This window comes from Tachypleus tridentatus, chromosome 8, assembly GCF_004210375.1.
Source record: "Tachypleus tridentatus isolate NWPU-2018 chromosome 8, ASM421037v1, whole genome shotgun sequence".
NCBI classification, from domain to species: domain Eukaryota; kingdom Metazoa; phylum Arthropoda; class Merostomata; order Xiphosura; family Limulidae; genus Tachypleus; species Tachypleus tridentatus.
Window position 1 is genome coordinate 153,106,198 of NC_134832.1, and position 20,164 is coordinate 153,126,361.

The 20,164-nt window shown below is 32.6% G+C and overlaps 1 pseudogene across 1 annotated transcript in view; it reads left to right on the forward strand.

Moving 5' to 3' along the window:
- LOC143223768 (pre-mRNA-splicing factor SLU7-like) overlaps positions 1–20,164 on the forward strand; it is a 70,714-nt pseudogene that overhangs the window by 28,967 nt on the left and 21,583 nt on the right. The window contains exons 5-11 of the transcript XR_013013069.1: positions 938–1,102; positions 2,681–2,740; positions 5,567–5,593; positions 6,182–6,298; positions 9,413–9,510; positions 10,609–10,676; positions 17,755–17,951. The product of XR_013013069.1 is annotated as a pre-mRNA-splicing factor SLU7-like (transcript). The remainder of the gene's footprint in view (positions 1–937; positions 1,103–2,680; positions 2,741–5,566; positions 5,594–6,181; positions 6,299–9,412; positions 9,511–10,608; positions 10,677–17,754; positions 17,952–20,164) is intronic.

Genomic DNA, 20,164 nt, shown 5'->3' on the forward strand with positions numbered 1-20,164 from the left:
TCTAGGCTTTCTTCCATCGAATTAGTCACCTTACACACACACATTGTCCATTGAAAGTAATTATGGACAACACCTCATTCCTTTGATGTATGCTATCTCCATCATTTAGACACTTTTTCTTTGGTGGACAATGGACTATATCCAGTAACTTTTTTCCATACATCTTATTGTCCCTTACTGCATAAGCTCTTTTTCTTTATTTTATTTTTACAAGACCATTTTGTACCTAACAGGATCCCATTTAATGGAAAGTGTTGCCTGCCAGTTTATACTTAACCAAATATCCACACAGTGTGAGGCCATCTTGATCTGGTACAGTGCTCATCAGTGAGGTGGGTTGTTTCACAAGATCACTTGAAATATCCTTTATCCTAAACAGGGCCCAATCCAGATCAGCCACTCATGAACTGTTATTAGTAAAGCATCCTTCATACCAAGTACAAACTCTATTGCTGATCTGCTTTTAAAAATATGGTTTTGCACTGTCTTATGTATATGAGCTCTTCTAGGTTCTCCATGTGCTCTCAGTTCCCCCGTTTATCTCTAACAGAGCATGGGAGCTCTTATCACTTAACACTGCTAACTGCTATGGTGATGGATCATGGAAACTGTGCCCTGGTATGGACAAGACAGTCTTCCAGAGGTATGCCACTGTCCTTTTTCATGTAATATGGTGTTACACTCCATGAATTCCCATTGGATGCTACCATAAAGGGACTCATTATTGGATCAGCTTGAGAAGGGCATGCTTCTTAATTAATGCTTGCAAGTTTTGAAAATTATGTATTTTAATTTTAAAATGAATAATGATTGTTATATTGAGTATTTGATATTTAATAAACTGTAACACTTATGATTTTTTTTCTAATAAAGCTACAATCTGCATTCATTTTATGGTCAGTTGGCCTTAAGTGTTTTAATTTTTTTATTTATTCAGCGACCAAGAAAAGTCGGTGCTAAGTTCACATCAGAAGACATTGCTCCAGATGAAGTACATCTTCCCAATTTATCCTTAGATTATGATGGGAAACGTGATAGATGGAATGGTTTTGATCCATCATGTTATCAGGCCATTGTGGACGAATATGCTAAAGTAGAAGAGGTTGGAAAACACTATGATTTTCATTAAAGTAAAGATAATTTATCAAAATTATAATAGTGTGATCCAGAAGAGAATTATTGAAACAATTAAACAGTGAGTGTAACATGAAAATATATATGTTCATATTAAATGACAAAATCACAACTACAATCGGTTGAAAACTGCACATTTAGCTGACAAGCGTTCTTTAATAATACAACAGGAATTTCAGAATAAGTTAGCATACATTATGTAAATGATACATGAAAAAGCTAACTTGTAAAGACATGTCTTCATGCAAAATATGGGTATTTAATTTTTAAGTTTTTTGTGATTTTATTTTTAATTAACTTAGTGTATGTGTGTGTGTATATAAATTTAAGCTGTGTTATATTTATGCTGAAATAAAGTTAATAAAATTACTGTTAATTTTTCAAATAAAGAAATATTGGTCATATTGTATGAATAAAATTATCACATACAGTATTGTGCAGAAGTGTTAGGACAAGAGAATAGTATCTTTTTTCTATTTCATAATCTAATTCTTCCATAGAATGTAAATTTCAATGTTATGGCAATGCTTCACTGATCCTTGTTGACAATTGAATGAGCCAGTTTAGAATCCCCATATTCTTGTAGTGAGGGCATGTCATAAGGGTTCATCTGCTTGAATGAACATACTGATAAAATATAAGGTGTGAAATAACTATCCTGGTACAACGTGCAGTGTGTGAAAGAAGCTAGTGTGTATATCATGTGAAACAGTGAAAGAATATAGAATGTTTAAAGTACTCCTGTTTATTGACCTCACTGAGGTTAACTTACAAGTTTGTAAGGCAGAATGTTAAGTTTGAAAAAAATTAAGTATCACATGACTTAACAAGTGTAGCAGTAGTTGGCTGATTATTTATTCTAATGACAAAGGTACTAAAGAAGTTTCAAAGTGCAGGAAACTGAGATTTTGTTGGTTTTAATGCTATGTTGAAAAGCCCCTAATTATTCAATATTACAAATCACAACATATTTTTCAACAGTCAGTGTATTTTGCCAGCTATACCTAACACTAGAAATGAAGTGATTAAATACTTCCTTACAATTAACAGAAGGCTTGTATTATTATTTGTATGATCAACACCGTATATTTGGTGAAAACATGATTGTTCAAGCAAAATAAGAGTTGTCCATTTCACTTCCCTTCTATTTTGAATCAGAAAATAAAATGTATAATATTAAAATACTCATGCTAGCATATTGTTTATGTATACATTTGTTTTGTACATTTAAAATTTTGTTCTTGTTTCACAGGGCTTACAAATTTAGTAATGATATTCTGGTGTTCAAAATATTATGCCATTTAATTTAGGAGAATTTTGTCTCTCACAATCAAACTATGGTTTTAGAAAACTTGTATTTTGGTAATATAAGGTTTAGCCATAGCTTTTTACATGTTTCTTGAAAGTATTACTGGTTACAATGTGATTTCTCCAGTTTTTAGTATTAGAGTAAGATAATTTATTATGTATTTTTTCAGTTAAATACAAAAAAGCTTGAGAGGTGTTCAGATAGATGTCATTCAAGTGTATAAATTCATACTTCTAGGCAAAACGAGAACAGAAGGAAGAACGTTTGAAACAAGATCTCTTGTCTGGAGAGATTACAGTGATCAGAGAACAGGTATTTATTTAATATTATCAGAATAATTGTAGAGATAGCAGGTGATTCTCTGGATATCAGAATAATGAAACAAAACTTATATAGAGGCACATAATTTGGTATTTTGATTTCCTGATATAAAATCGTCTAACACTGGAGAAGTGAAGCACACATTTAAAAGCTGTTAGTTTATTCATATAGTATACTGATGAGAATTATATGCAATAGATTTCTTTAATGTTGAAATAGGCTACCCTTCATGAAACATTTGACTTGTATGTCACATATGGTTACCTTTTCACTATTTTTATGAGATCTTAAAATTTACAAGTCACATTTTTCATGAAGAAGAGTATCTTATTTCAACATTAAGGAAATCTATTGCACATAATTCTTGTTTAGTTCAGGAAATCTATTGCACATAATTCTTGTTTAGTTCAGGAAATCTATTGCACATAATTCTTGTTTAGTTCAACTCGTCATCCAGATAGAACATTTGACGTCAAGAATATTAATTCATAAAAATGTTGTTGTAAATTTTGTTCTGTAAAGTTTAGCCCATACCTGTTTGTTTTCAGCAGAGATGAGTTATGAGCATGAAAGTGAGCATTTTGTATGTGTATAGAAATATGTCTTATTGTATATCATTTACTAGCACTCTTCCTTTATGTCTGTAACAGTACTACCAACTTTCACTCAAAGCCATCTCGCCTCACTTCGCTTCTCTTTACTATCGACTTTCAGTATCTTATTCATATGGGGAATTTCTTCACCTCACTCGAACCCAGCCTTCTTCGTTTTGGTTCCAGGATATGGAACAGGCAGTCTCTCTTTTTGGGGATTGTAGACTTCCTCTGAAGTTCTACTCCCCTTAAGTTGGCTGCACCTGCATTCCTTTTATTGGATGTTTCTTGTCTAGTAGAACTTTTCCCAACATACTTTGGACTGTTTTTCTACCTGGGATCAAGGCTGCCTTGCTTGGTGGCTCAACAGGGAGTCGACTGTGATGGGATTTCCACTCCTCTGCCTTGTACCAAGTCTTGTTTATTTACATATACTTCCTTGGGGGCTTTCCTCAATATCTCAGAGATTTTGATGTGGTGATCAGTTGAAGTAGCTATTCTCCATTTCTGTATCCTGGAACCTCTGTAGTATATCCTTTAGTTCCTGTTGAGGTGGGTTAAAATCCATATCTCTTTTCAGAATCTGGATATGTACTTGACCACCAACCACAACATGACACATTCCAGGAGTTATGAATCTTGTGGCTGATTGCTTATCAAGTCCCAACCAGGTTCTCCCATGAGAGTGGTCTCTTCATCCTCGGGTTTTCCTATGGCTGTATTCTAACTGGGATATATGTATATGTATGAACTTCTAACTCACTGAAATATCAAACTTCCTTCCTGCAGTTCCTCACCTCTGGGGTGAATGTTTTCAGTCCAGATTGAGAGGTTAAGTGTTCCCAGTTTGTTAGGTGAAATAGGTGCAATGAATAGATTTTATTGGGAACTCTCTACTTCTATGCACTTTGAAGGAAGCTAGTAGTGAGGATGTTCAAGTTGTATGTAGAGTTTGTAGGATGGATGAAAAGTTGGAGGCTATCCTAACTAAAGTTGAGAAAATAGACAAAGAGAAGTATAAACTGTGAGAAATGATGGCTGGACTTCAGGAGGAGCTTAAGTTGAAGTATAAACAGTGAGAAATGATGGGGCTGGACTTCAGGAGGAGCTTAAGTTGAAGTATAAACAGTGAGAAATGATGGCTGGACTTCAGGAGGAGCTTAAGTTGAAGTATAAACAGTGAGAAATGATGGGGCTGGACTTCAGGAGGAGCTTAAGTTGAAGTATAAACAGTGAGAAATGATGGCTGGACTTCAGGAGGAGCTTTAGTTTTTACATGTAAGGAAGTCATCAGCTAAGATTAACAATGAGATTCACAAAGGGTAGTATTAAAGTATTTGTAAAGACCCTATTCTATTGAGCAACAAGTTTTAGCCCTTGGTTTATGTAGACGAGGAAGTATTGGAGGGTGTGAAAACAGAATGAATAATAAAGGATATGCAATATGAACTTAAGGAGGTTATAGTTACAGGTGATTCTAATATGTCATATAGATAAAATAGTCTGTAGGATAAATTGGGAGAGAAGAGTTAGATTATGATACTCTGGGGCACAAGTGGAAGACAACTGAAAGAACAAGAGAGATAATGAAGGGGACTGGAAATGATGCAGATTTTCTTGTGCATCTAGGGGCTGACAGTATATGGAACAGTAACTCAGAGGAGCTAATTAATAAGTACAAGGGGTTGATAAAATCATTTAGAGATAAAGGCTGTAATGTCAGGGCTACTGTCAAGAATTAATTGTGGAGATGATATTTTGAGTAGGGCTAAATGCTGGACTAAAATTAATATGTAAGGTTAGCTGGTTGGACTTGTAGGATCGGTTCATTGGTAGGAGGGAAATGGATGGTTTACACATAAGTAGTAAAGAGTCTGACATGTTTGCAAGAGCTATTAACTCAGCTCTAAGGAAAGTTTTAAATTAAGACTAGATAGTGGTGAGAGCAAAGATAAACTAAATTAAAAGGTAGAGGAAAGTTTAACATAGGAAATAAGTATAAAAATCATAAGGATCGGCTTAACTGTTACTATAGTAATGCTGGAAGTGTAAGAAATAAAATAGATAACTTTATGGCACTTGTAGGAAACAAAGATTTAGATATAATGGGAATAACTGAAACATGGTTAAATGGAGATGATTTTGATGACAGAAGTTCCTTTGAAACACATGGTTACAGATTATTTAATAGGAACAGAGAAGTAAAGAGAGGGAAAGAAGTGACTCTGTATGTAAAGTATTCACTATTTTAACTAGTCTTCTATTAACAATCTCAGTTTATCTTATGTGGAGAAATGTTTATGGATAGTAATAAAATACATTTATTTAGGGGTGTTCAACTGTTTAAAATAACAGTGTTTTCTAGTTTCTCACAGTTGTATGTATAATAACTTTTAATAGTTGAGATTTGTATTTGCAAATGGATCATGACAGCAAAACCTGCAGGTTTAATTGCTGTTTTAATGTTTCTTTTAAAATAAACAAATAAAACATACTAACACAGTACTAATGCAGGAAGGAATTTAAAAATGGCTGCTGGGTCAAAAGGGTTAATACTGTGTCACAATATTTTATTACGCTTTACTCCTGTTGATGTTTGATAGGAGGAACCTTGAAAGTTACTGTGACAAATAAAATCATTTAAAACAGGGAATATAAAGCTTATTGTATGTACCAAAAGTTGTACTCTACTGTAGTTTAACAAACAGTAGCACACTACTACATTTCACAATATTATCACATAATAACATTCTTTGTTTTTTTACCAATGTTATGCCATTGTTGTATTTAATGTTTTGTGTCTAATAGAATAATGACGGGATAGTGATCTGGATGATGATGAAGAAAATATGCTGATAATGCTGACATGCCTGGAACCAAAGTCGACAGCAAACAGAGAATTACTGTTCGAAACTTGCGAATTCGTGAAGATATTGCTAAGGTATGACTTGTGAAACTGTAGAACTGTTTCCAAGGATGTTTTTTTGAATTTTTCTATTTTCACTCTTTGGGAGAAAATTACAGTAAATGTAAAAGAAACTTTGTTACAGAAATAACATGATTTTAGTGAAATAAAATATATCAAGTGTCTAAGTTGTTCGGATGGAAAGATATATGTGTTTGTGTATTAAAATATTCCTAGATTCTCTGTAAAATTCTTTATACAAGTTGAAACTAAAATACATTAATTTTAAGAAACTAAATTCTGATCTTGAGTGTAATGATAGAAAGTTTTTATGATTATACATTTCGTGTTAATTGAAAATAAAATTGATAAACTGAAGTTTTTTATGTGGTTAAAATATTTCAAAATACTTTATTAGTTACAGATTTTTAGTTTAGTAGAGTTGAAATGTAATAGTATTTTAACTAAGTTGCTGAAATTAGAAGTTTTACATTTTACTGTAGGTTATGATGTGGGCTTTTTTTCCTTATGTTTTCTGACATTTAGTGAAATATTTAAAACAAAATTGGAATTGATGTAGCCACGAAGCATCAAAAAGTTTAAATATTTCATTCTTTACTAAATTAAATATTATTTGAAATGATAACATTGGTCTGGTAGTTTCCTAGATGTTAAAACAATTTAGCATTTGTAAAACGAAGTTCTACAAAATAATGTAGGTTAATATACGATCAAGGAAAAGTCAACTACAGCTTTTGTTTGTTATCATTAAATTATGACAGTGAATGTCTAATAATGAGTTTAAGACTGTCTGATTAAGTTGGAATAGTAGAAATACCAAACTGTGTGTCAGTTTTAGAAGGATTTGCAATGGGTATCCTTTTGTTTTTATCAATATTTCAACAATAATTAAGGCTTATAAAACATATGGACATATTTGTCTGTTTGTTTCTTGTCTATTATTTTAGAAGCTTATTGTATGTGTTGTCTAATGTGGAGTTCTCTTACAGTGTTTGAACCTTTGAAATATTTTACATTTCTTGAGTATAAATTGGTGGAAAATAAGCAAGAAAGTTTTAATTATGAACAAGTCTAAAACTTACTGTAATTTATCTGTTTGTGAGACTGCTATACATCTGTCATGTGAAGTATGTAGTAATTTATCTGTGTGTGAGACTGCTATACATCTGTCATGTGAAGTATGTAGTAATTTATCTGTGTGTGAGACTGCTATACATCTGTCATGTGAAGTATGTAGTAATTTATCTGTCTGAGAGACTGCTATACATCTGTCATGTGAAGTATGTAGTAATTTATCTGTGTGTGAGACTGCTATACATCTGTCATGTGAAGTATGTAGTAATTTATCTGTGTGTGAGACTGCTATACATCTGTCATGTGAAGTATGTAGTAATTTATCTGTGTGTGAGACTGCTATACATCTGTCATGTGAAGTATGTAGTAATTTATCTGTTTGTGAGACTGCTATACATCTGTCATGTGAAGTATGTAGTAATTTATCTGTTTGTGAGACTGCTATACATCTGTCATGTGAAGTATGTAGTAATTTATCTGTGAGAGACTGCTATACATCTGTCATGTGAAGTATGTAGTAATTTATCTGTTTGTGAGACTGCTATACATCTGTCATGTGAAGTATGTAGTAATTTATCTGTGTGAGAGACTGCTATACATCTGTCATGTGAAGTATGTAGTAATTTATCTGTGAGAGACTGCTATACATCTGTCATGTGAAGTATGTAGTAATTTATCTGTGTGTGAGACTGCTATACATCTGTCATGTGAAGTATGTAGTAATTTATCTGTGTGAGACTGCTATACATCTGTCATGTGAAGTATGTAGTAATTTATCTGTGTGTGAGACTGCTATACATCTGTCATGTGAAGTATGTAGTAATTTATCTGTCTGAGAGACTGCTATACATCTGTCATGTGAAGTATGTAGTAATTTATCTGTGTGTGAGACTGCTATACATCTGTCATGTGAAGTATGTAGTAATTTATCTGTGTGTGAGACTGCTATACATCTGTCATGTGAAGTATGTAGTAATTTATCTGTGAGAGAGACTGCTATACATCTGTCATGTGAAGTATGTAGTAATTTATCTGTGTGTGAGACTGCTATACATCTGTCATGTGAAGTATGTAGTAATTTATCTGTGTGTGAGACTGCTATACATCTGTCATGTGAAGTATGTAGTAATTTATCTGTGTGAGAGACTGCTATACATCTGTCATGTGAAGTATGTAGTAATTTATCTGTGTGAGAGACTGCTATACATCTGTCATGTGAAGTATGTAGTAATTTATCTGTTTGTGAGACTGCTATACATCTGTCATGTGAAGTATGTAGTAATTTATCTGTGTGAGACTGCTATACATCTGTCATGTGAAGTATGTAGTAATTTATCTGTGTGAGAGACTGCTATACATCTGTCATGTGAAGTATGTAGTAATTTATCTGTGTGTGAGACTGCTATACATCTGTCATGTGAAGTATGTAGTAATTTATCTGTGTGTGAGACTGCTATACATCTGTCATGTGAAGTATGTAGTAATTTATCTGTGTGAGAGACTGCTATACATCTGTCATGTGAAGTATGTAGTAATTTATCTGTGTGAGAGACTGCTATACATCTGTCATGTGAAGTATGTAGTAATTTATCTGTGTGAGAGACTGCTATATGCTGATACTTGGCCCACTTTACTAATTTTTCAGCTGCACAGAGAAGATAAAATGTAAAAGCTGTTGTGGCATTTTCCAACAATTTCATTTATTACTTGAGAGGCCTGCTATGGAATTCTTTGTTTCATGTCTTATTTAGTCTTTTGATTTTGGTCATCTGTATTTTAAGGTAACCCAACACTAATAGCCACAATTTTATATCCAAGTAAAAGTTATTTCAGTTTCTTTATTGTTAAGTATACTGTCTTGTAATTGATACTGTTTATTTATAATGTTAACCAACCTCAGACTTCCAGTGGTACAAAAGTTGTGTGATCCTTTTCTAAAGAATACAAATGTACCACTGTATTGGTACTATCAAGTATGAAACTGATGTTTTTCTGTGTGAGAACTGTGATTCTTGTATGTAATAATGTATTATAATTTGTACTCTTGGATTTTAGTACCTGAGGAACTTGGATCCCAATTCTGCATACTATGATCCCAAAACTAGGTCAATGAGAGACAATCCTCACAAGGGTACAAAGAAAGATCCAGAAGAGTAGGTATCTTGATCTGAAGTTTTTCAGTTCATTTCTCTGTGGTCAAAATACTGTACAGTTACCAAGTTTATAAACACACTGTATCAAGATGTAAAATTACCAGTTATGAGATACATATATGTAGGGAAAAATGTTTAAAGTTGCCATTGTTTTTCTGTTAAAATGTGATGGGAAAACCCAAGAAAGCAGAATAATAAATAAATAAATGTATATTTTAATGGTATTAAACCATCCTAACTGTTATCACATATTCTAACCTTAATTTAAAGATTGTTTCTAAATGTTTTTATTTTTTAATTTGCATTGCAAAACATTGAATGCCTGTATTATCCAGTTACCAAAATACTGTATTTTTATATTATCCAGTTATTGAAATATTGTGTTCATGTGATGTTGAGAAAATCCACTTGTAGAGAAAAAATATATATAAAAGCGGCTTGTTTGGGTTGAAAATTTTTTTTTCGTGAGGACGAACGCTTTGACCTTCTTCGGTCATCTTTCTTTCTTTGTGAACCTGACGATGGCGCAGAAGGTCGAAACGTTGTTCGCCTCCTCTACGAAAAAAATTTTCTCAACCCAAATGAGCCGCTTTTACATATATATTATGCTCATGTATTATCCAGTTATTGAAATATTTTATGCCCATATTATCCAGTTACCAAAACATTGTATACATGTATTATCCAGTTAACACTTGTTATATTTAACATGTCTGGTTTCCTCTGGATTTCTAAAATAAAAATATCAAAGTTGACAATCCTATCTTTAGATCGGTTAATAATTACACTTTATTATCAAGATGTTTTCTTATTAACTGTATTAAAAATTAATTTTTCCTTTTATACGTTTAAATAGAGACTGCAGGGAAACTTTATAAATAAAAATTCGATGTGTCTGTTTTTTCAACTTACCTTTAAAATAGTTTAATAAAAACTGAAAAAAATTATTAATTGATACAACTAGATAAGAAATCATTCTCACTCATACTTTATAGAGCAAAATATTGAAATTGTTCAATTTTGTGTATTTTAGATTGAGTTATTGGACTTTTATAAATTATACTTGCCACAAATGAATGAATATTATTTGTATTTCAGGTTGCAGTATGCTGGAGATAACTTTGTACGGTTTACTGGAGATACACTGCAACAAGCCAAAGAACAGTGTAAGTTTTGCTGTCTGTAAAATTTAAAACATAGGGAAAAATGTAACATTACGTTTAATTAGTTAACCATAACGGATAACCTTAATTTTCATTGAGATTGTTATTTAATTAAAATTAATAAGTGTAATTTTTTAGATGAGTAACAAGTTTGTTTATTTATATTGTAAATATTTAAGTTGTTCACCCAACTGTTAATTTATGAGTGATCTATCATTTCTTTGTTTACTTTCACTCTAAAGTTAGTATAATTATCATTATAATGTTATTGAAGTTTTCTTTATGTAAATATGTACATAATTTAAGGAAACTGCTGGTTCATGTAGGTTGTCCCATTCACAGTACTAAACTCTGATAGATAATGTTCAAAGCCAGTCCTTATCAAAACTTTTCTTAAATTAATTACATTAACCATTTTGTTAAAGTAAAGCTGTCTTAACTGAAGATGACTTCTGCCCTGCTAAAATTTAATGGTCACCTGGTGTTATTATTCTCACATTAAATATGAAAAATGATTAAACCCTAACACTTCCATTAACACTCTTAAATGCCTCAATCAGCTTTTTTTATCAAAATAAAATTTCAAACAGCTCAACCTGTCTTGATATAACAGCGTGTACATCACAGTAGCCCTACTGTGAACTCTCTCTCAGTCCTTATAGTAAGGAGCCCAAGACTGAACATGATACTCCTGATGTGCCTAACCAGTGACTTGTACAATGGCATTATAACCTCTATAGACTTGTAATCAATATTTATGTTGGTACAACCTAAAATTCTATTTGTCCTACCACTAGCAACACTATGTTGCTTGGATGTCTTAAGATACTGATCAACAATTACACCTAGATCTTGTTTACATTTAGTACAAATTGAAGAACAATAGAATTTTAAAAAAACCAGCCATCCCATAATCATCAATTGTTAGCCTTCTTATGCTATTTCTCTAAAGCCCTATTCACATCCTAATGTTTTGCTTATTTTATCTGAAGAAATCCTTACTGTTAATTTTTATATTTTGAGTCAACCTTTTGTCATATAGATTTTGATTTCCTAATTTTCCATTTGACCAACTCTCTTAATCTTTTATAATCCTTCAAATATCCATTATTGCAAGCAGTTTAAACTTCTTGTAAATAAAATTATTTTCTTTAATTTTATCTTTTGTAAGCCAATCTCTTATTTTCTTATTTGCAGCCATTATTTTCCTATAAGAAACATGCTTATCTTGAATATTTAAGAATGTATTTCAACCCTCTACATTTGATCAGTATTTCCAACTAATACAGTTACCCAATTCACAGTATGCAGTTCTTGCTTCATCTCTTCAATATTTACTTTTTAGAAATTTGAAACCACAACCCCATTATTTTTATCTTCATGTGAAGCAAAACATCTAGTATAAGTGAATGTCTTAATCTGCAGTGAAACATTTAGTATAAGTGAATGTCTTAATCTGCAGTGAAACATTTAGTATAAGTGAATGTCTTAATCTGCAGTGAAACATTTAGTATAAGTGAATGTCTTAATATGCAGTGAAACATCTAGTATAAGTGAATGTCTTAATATGCAGTGAAACATCTAGTATAAGTGAATGTCTTAATATGCAGTGAAACATCTAGTATAAGTGAATGTCTTAATCTGCAGTGAAACATCTAGTATAAGTGAATGTCTTAATCTGCAGTGAAACATCTAGTATAAGTGAATATCTTAATCTGCAGTGAAACATCTAGTATAAGTGAATATCTTAATCTGCAGTGAAACATCTAGTATAAGTGAATATCTTAATATGCAGTGACACATCTAGTGTAAGTGAATGTCTTAATATGCAGTGAAACATCTAGTGTAAGTGAATGTCTTAATATGCAGTGAAACATCTAGTGTAAGTGAATGTCTTCATGCACAGTGAACATCTTATGTAAATATCGCCCAACAAATGTTTTCTAATCTCTGTCAACCATTTCTTTATTAGAAGTTAATAAATCTAAAATAGCATTATTCCTAGTCAGTTTCCTCACTATTGTCGAAGAAAACTATCCTGAAAATTTTAAAATCCAGTCTATATACTTGAAATCTGACATAACTTCAACATCATTAATAGTTGAATTATTCATTAAGCCACAGAATTTCTCATTAATTTCATTGGTTTTATTTGGTGATTAACAACAAATTCTATTTTAAACTTTTCTCCCCTTACATTAACTGGTTCATTTAATGGTGAAACTGTAATAAGGAAGTACAGTGATAAGAATACTGCAGCCAGTTTTTTCACTTATGAACAACATTTGATTCACCTCATTTCTACAATATCTAGCCAGACACATTATTAGCTCAAAGAGAAAGTGAGAAAAAGTAATAAAACGATATATTATCTACAGATTGAAGTTAAATATCACAGTAGCTGACATTTTGACTAACACGTTATAAAAGTAGGCTTACTGCTAGTTTTGGTATATTAACATGCGAGTCTTTGATAACTGACATTTTACTAACGTATTCTGGTATAAAAGTAGGCTTGCTGCTAGATTTTGGTATACTAACACTTGAGACTTTGATAGCTGACATTTTTACTAACGTATTCTGGTATAAAAGTAGGCTTGCTGCTAGATTGTGGTATACTAACACTTGAGACTTTGATATCTGACATTTTTACTAACTTATTCTGGTATAAAAGTAGGCTTGCTGCTAGATTTTGGTATACTAACACTTGAGACTTTGATAGCTGACATTTTACTAACGATTCTGGTATAAAAGTAGGCTTGCTGCTAGATTTTGGTATACTAACACTTGAGACTTTGATAGCTGACATTTTTACTAACGTATTCTGGTATAAAAGTAGGCTTGCTGCTAGATTTTGGTATACTAACACTTGAGACTTTGATAGCTGACATTTTTACTAACGTATTCTGGTATAAAAGTAGGCTTGCTGCTAGATTTTGGTATACTAACACTTGAGACTTTGATAGCTGACATTTTGTTAACACTTATCCTGGTATAAAAGTATGCTTATTGTTAGTTTTGGTATGTTAATATGTGAGCCTTTGATAGCTGACATTTTACTCACACTAACTATGGTATAAAGGTAACTTACTGCTAGTCTTTGCTATATTAACATGTGAGCCTTTGTTTGTTTGTTTTTAAATTTTGCACAAAGTTACTGTGCTATCTGTGCTAGCCATCCCTAATTTAGCAGTGTAAGACTAGAGGGAAGGCAGCTAGTCATCACCACCCACTGCCAACTCTTGAGCTATTCTTTTACCAACGAATAGTTGTATTGACCGTCACATTATAACGTCCCCCATGGCTGAAAAGGCAGGCATATTTGGTGTGATGGGAATGTGAACCCGTGACCCTTAGATTATGAGTCAAGTGCCTTAACCCACCTGGCCATGCTGGGCCTTGAACTTTTGATAGCTGACATTTTTACCCACACTTACTATGGTATAAAGGTAAGTTACTGCTAGTGTTTGGTATATTAACATGTGAGCCTTTGATAGCTGACATTTTGACTAACACGTTTTCTGATATAAAAGTAGACTTACTACTAGGTTTTGGTATATTACATTGTTTTATTTGTGTTAGGATGTCTCTTGAGGAGTTTGTGGTGAGTTTATTGATTTAGAACACTAAAATATGGGGTTTGATTCTTTGCAAAGGACACAGCATTATTTTATGCTGAAAATAAAACTTGTTAGGTTATTTTGTAGTTCATGTGGTTATTTGTTCTGTTGGCATTGATGGATTGCTTATGTTTTATAGCTAACAACACAAAGTTAAATGTTGAATGACACAAATTACAGGTTATGGTTCATTCAGCTTGATCAGAAAGGTGATATAGATTGATTTCAACTGTTCACCAACTGACTTATGAAAAACTGGAAGCAGCTAAATTTGGGAGTAAAAACTAACACACAACAATAAGCCTTTAATGTAGCAGTATCATGCAGATGATGCCTTGTTAACAATGGTAAAGCATTATATTGTAGTATATTCTTTAATCCAATCAAAAACACCTTGTGTTAAAAAAAGATGCAGTCTAAAAAGGAGTTAATGCATGACTTAATCTGTTTGTTAGCCAGACCACATTTTGTGTTAAACTTAGGGTGTGGTGGTGGGTGAAACAAAATATGAGATGTCAAAGAAAGAAAAAAAAATTCAAAATTGGATATTTTATGTATTATGTACTTCTTAATAGGTTCCTTTAAAATTTGGTATATGAAATAAGGGTCTGGTAACTGTGAGTAGTTTGAGTTATCACAGTCCGAGCTAAAGAAAATGAAAAGTCACTGAACAATCACTCCTTTTAGTAGCACATAATGTGTCTGTCCTGCAGGTTGGTTTGAAAACACCACACATTACAATGTGTCTTAATGTCATTTTAGTTTTATGCAGGATATCTACTGTACAAACTATTATTAGAGTTTTCCTTACAAGATAGCAGCACTATACATAAAACATGTTTTAGTGATGTTGTAAGTTGTTTTAATAATAATGTTAACCTACAATAGTACCAGAAATATCTCTGTTGTTTTATTAAATTTTATTGTTAAAACGTTTTATATGGATAATATGCAGTAGATGCTATCTGAGAAAGATAGCTTGACACAATTAAACATCGCATACCACAGACTGAACCTGCAGTGAACAAGTAACATAACAAGTCAACACTCACTTAACTGAATATTTAGTTACATGAGAACAAGTTGACCCTTTGTAGAAATTAAAAGATGATTATTTAGTTTTTTCCTAACATCTCAGCATTCAAGTTTTCTCAGTTCAAGAGAAGCTTTCTCGTTTTATTTCACAGATAACACTATGTGGTGTATAACTCAGTGTCTCTTGGACTGACCACATGTTGGAGAGGGAAGATTCATTACAATTCTGAATTTACTATGTGCGTCTTTTATTATTTTGACCCTACATTTCTGATTTAGCAACATTGAGTAAAATGTAGAGGTCTGCTGTATAGAGAAATTCAGATGTGTTCCAGCAGTCTCTTTACTCAAGAGTAGAGGTCTGCTGTATAGAGAAATTCAGATGTGTTCCAGCAGTCTCTTTACTCAAGAGTAGAGGTCTATATAGAGAAATTCAGATGTGTTCCAGCAGTCTCTTTACTCAAGGGTAGAGGTCTACTCTATAGAGAAATTCAGATGTGTTCCATTTACTCAGAATATCTGTCAGTTGACTGTGTTAGTGTAATTCAGACTTAGACAAGTCAAAGTGATATCCATGTGAAGATACTTCACTCTTTCTTACAGTGTGTATACCACATGTGTATAACCTTTATAATCTCAGAAAGTCACATATTAAATTTTTTTCAGTCCCTGTATATTTTATGGTACATAGTAATGTACAAAAGGCTACTTTCAAAGAACAATGGATGATAAATCACATATGAAACATGAACAGTTTATTAATCTTCATATTTAATAGAACAGAAACTTTGTGGAAGTGCTTGACTTAATCAAACAGTTAATATTTTGTGTGTCTCCCTTTACTTTAATAACTGTAGATAGTCTTTCAGGCATTGCTGAAATGTGCTTAATCAAAGTGTTGGGATTTGACTCTAAATGTATCTAATACACTTCCATAAAGTTTCTTAGGAAGTAAATTTTAATTTGTCGGATTTTGATCTATCAAATCCCAGACCTGCTTAACCAGGGCTGTCTGTAGCCATTGCATCACTTGAAATGACTCGGGCAGCTTCTTCTTTAGGTAAGTAATTTCTGCATAGGTTGGATGAGTGTTTGGAATCATTATCTTCTTGGTAGTAGAAGTTTCTATCAATTTTAAACAACCATGACAGATCAGTAACCAATGGTATTTGTGCTGGTTCATTATTCCATCCATTTTGCAAATATCTCTTGTTGCCTCAGCAGAAAAAAACACCCCTCCTCCATGCTTCATGGTAGGTGCTGTGTGTTGAATTAAATATCTTTCACCTTTCTTGCACTGAACATACAACCTATGCTTTGAACCACATATTTCACACCTGGACTCATCTGTCCATAACACACTACTCCATTCATCAACAGTCTAGTTTTCGTATTTTTTAGCAGATTTCAGTCTCTTAACAATATTTGGAGATTAACATTTTTTAACTGCTGCAGAACCAAATATTCCATTCTTGTTAAGTCATCTTGATTATGTAGATCTGGACACTTTTATATCATTTGGTACATGGTTGTTTATCACATGCTTGAGATCAGTGTCAGCTTTCTTTCTGTCCTGAAGGCTGCAGATACATAGCATAAGAGTCACTGACTTTAGGTGTTCTGCCTCTTCCTTTCCTGTTTTCAAATTTACCTTTCTCTGTTCCATGATCAAGGGTGCGCTTGACAATGTTTCTGGAGCATTTCAAGCCTGCAGCAATTTGTTGTAGAATCCATCCAGCATCACGTAAACCTTGTATGTTAACTCTCTGCTCTACTGATATTTTTGTGTTTTGGGCCATGGCATGACAATAAACCTTAATATTAAATTTTATCACCGTTTTATCAAGGTTTATTTGTGGAAAGCTATTAAATTGATTTATTCTAACATATACTGATATCATATGCTAGCTTCTTTCTATATAGTTAAGGCACTGCATTGGATACCATGAGAGTTATTTCAGACCCTAAATTTGATCCATATCTTCATTCAGAAACTCTTATGATATGTTATTTGCAAAATTATATGGACATTTTTGAGAATGATATGTATTCTCACCCTGGCTCATTCAGTTGTCAACTGCAATCAGTGAAACATCACCATAGTGTTGGAACTTACATTTTGTTATGGTATGGAAAAATGAGCTCCATAAAATATAAATAATAACCAAATATTCTCTTGTCCTAACACTATTACATAATACTGCATACTCTACTGTGAACTATCACAGAATAAGCAGTGAAGAGTAAAATGAATAGTTAGTAACTCTAACAACAGATAAATGTTGAATGGCTCTGTGTTAAAGGTTGTGAACTTCACCTGTGCACACAGGGTTCATAAACTTAACTTGAATTTGTTTCTTAAGGTTATTATAGTTACTGTTTTCTTCAAGAGATCTTATAAAAGAACATAACTTTCCCTACAACAGTGTTTGCATGGCAAGGGTATGAAAAGGGTATTGACATTCATCTGCAAGCTGAACCCACAAAGACGGCTCTGCTCAACAAGGAGTATGAATTGAAGAAAGAAGAATTGAAAGATAAACAGAAAGGTACCATATTAGATAAGTATGGAGGAGCACAACATCTTTGTGCACCACCTAAGGAGCTCGTCTTTGCTCAGAGTGTAAGTTTTGCAATTTTTCTCACTAGTAATTTACTTTAAAAATTGTGAAAGGAGAAATATTTCTCGTAAAAGTCCATTGAATTTGTGTTGCACATAAGTTTTGTTAATGATAAATATTGAAATGGAATTATTTTCTAATTTGTTGTCTTAACTCAGTAAAAACAACAGTCTTAATACAGAACTGAAGAAAGTGTTATGACCAGCTAGTTCAGTTAGAGCTAAAGTATTCAGAAGCTTTTCTGAAACTTATAAATATTTGACAGACCGTGCTGTCTTAAAATAGTAATGCGTATGTTTTCTACAGGCATTTACGTTACAACGATCTTGGGTTTTTTGTTAAAACTGATAATAGCTTCTCGTAGGTCACGTTTTGATCGAAGGTCAGAATACACTAAAATATTAAATTGCATGTCCATTTGCATTTGTAAATCTTTTATGCACCACATAAACAAAACTGACAAATCAAGAAAACCCTTAGAATGACTCCTTCAAGTGTTTCATCAGATGTTTTACAGTTGGTAAAAGATATTGAACTTATTTTTGAGATAGCTGCCACAGGAACCTTTAATATATTTCTACTTTGACTTTTGTTTTCATATGTAGTTGACATAAGTATCAGATTTTCCACTGTTATCCTGTATTTGTGCTTGTATTACTCAATATACAAGCATATTAAATATACATTTCTTGTGGCCCACAGTTGGTTTAGCATAACCTGTATGCATTTACATTGCTAAAGTCCAGTGTTCAATTTTCTGTACTGGATAAAGTGCAAATAGCACACACATTGTATATATTTGTGACTGTAATACAAAGAAAATAAATTCATAAACTGTTGTGGGAAATATCAGTGTTTCACAATAATTTGCATTTATTCTTTAAAACAGTTCTTTTTAAAAAAGTACTACACACATTAAAATTAACAAAAGGAATAATATGGAATAATTCATACTTAAATGAACCTATTAGTGAAATCAGTCAACTTTCACTGTTACTTAACCTATAGTGTAATTGATTGACTTTCAATATTATATAACATGTAGTTAAATAAGTGGACTTTCCTTGTTACATAACCTGTAGTACAATCATTCAACTCTCACTATTACATACCTAAACGAACTCATGGCCACAGTTGTACATAATCATTATTCACACACCTAAATAAACTCATGGCCACAGTTGTACATAATCATTATACCACATACCTAAATAAACTCATGGCCACAGTTGTACATAATCATTATACCACACACCTAAATAAACTCATGGCCACAGTTGTACATAATCATTATTCTCACACCTAAATAAACTCATGGCCACAGTTGTACATAATCATTATTCACACACCTAAATAAACTCATGGCCACAGTTGTACATAATCGTTATACCACAGACCTAAATAAACTCATGGCCACAGTTGTACATAATCCTTATTCACACACCTAAATAAACTCATGGCCACAGTTGTACATAATCATTATACCACATACCTAAATAAACTCATGGCCACAGTTGTACATAATCATTATACCACACACCTAAATAAACTCATGGCCACAGTTGTACATAATCATTATACCACATACCTAAATAATCTCATGGCCACAGTTGTACATAATCGTTATACCACAGACCTAAATAAACTCATGGCCACAGTTGTACATAATCCTTATTCACACACCTAAATAAACTCATGGCCACAGTTGTACATAATCATTATACCACACACCTAAATAAACTCATGGCCACAGTTGTACATAATCATTATTCACATATCTAAATAAACACATGGCCACAGTTGTACATAATCATTATTCACATATCTAAATAAACACATGGCCACAGTTGTACATAATCATTATTCACACACCTAAATAAACTCATGGCCACAGTTGTACATAATCATTATTCCACACACCTAAATAAGCTCATGGCCACAGTTGTACATAATCATTATGCCACACACCTAAATAAACTCATGGGAACAGTTGTACATAATCATTATACCACACACCTAAATAAACTCATGGCCACAGTTGTACATAATCATTATACCACACACCTAAATAAACTCATGGCCACAGTTGTACATAATCATTATTCACACACCTAAATAAACTCATGGCCACAGTTGTACATAATCATTATACCACACACCTAAATAAACTCATGGCCACAGTTGTACATAATCATTATACCACACACCTAAATAA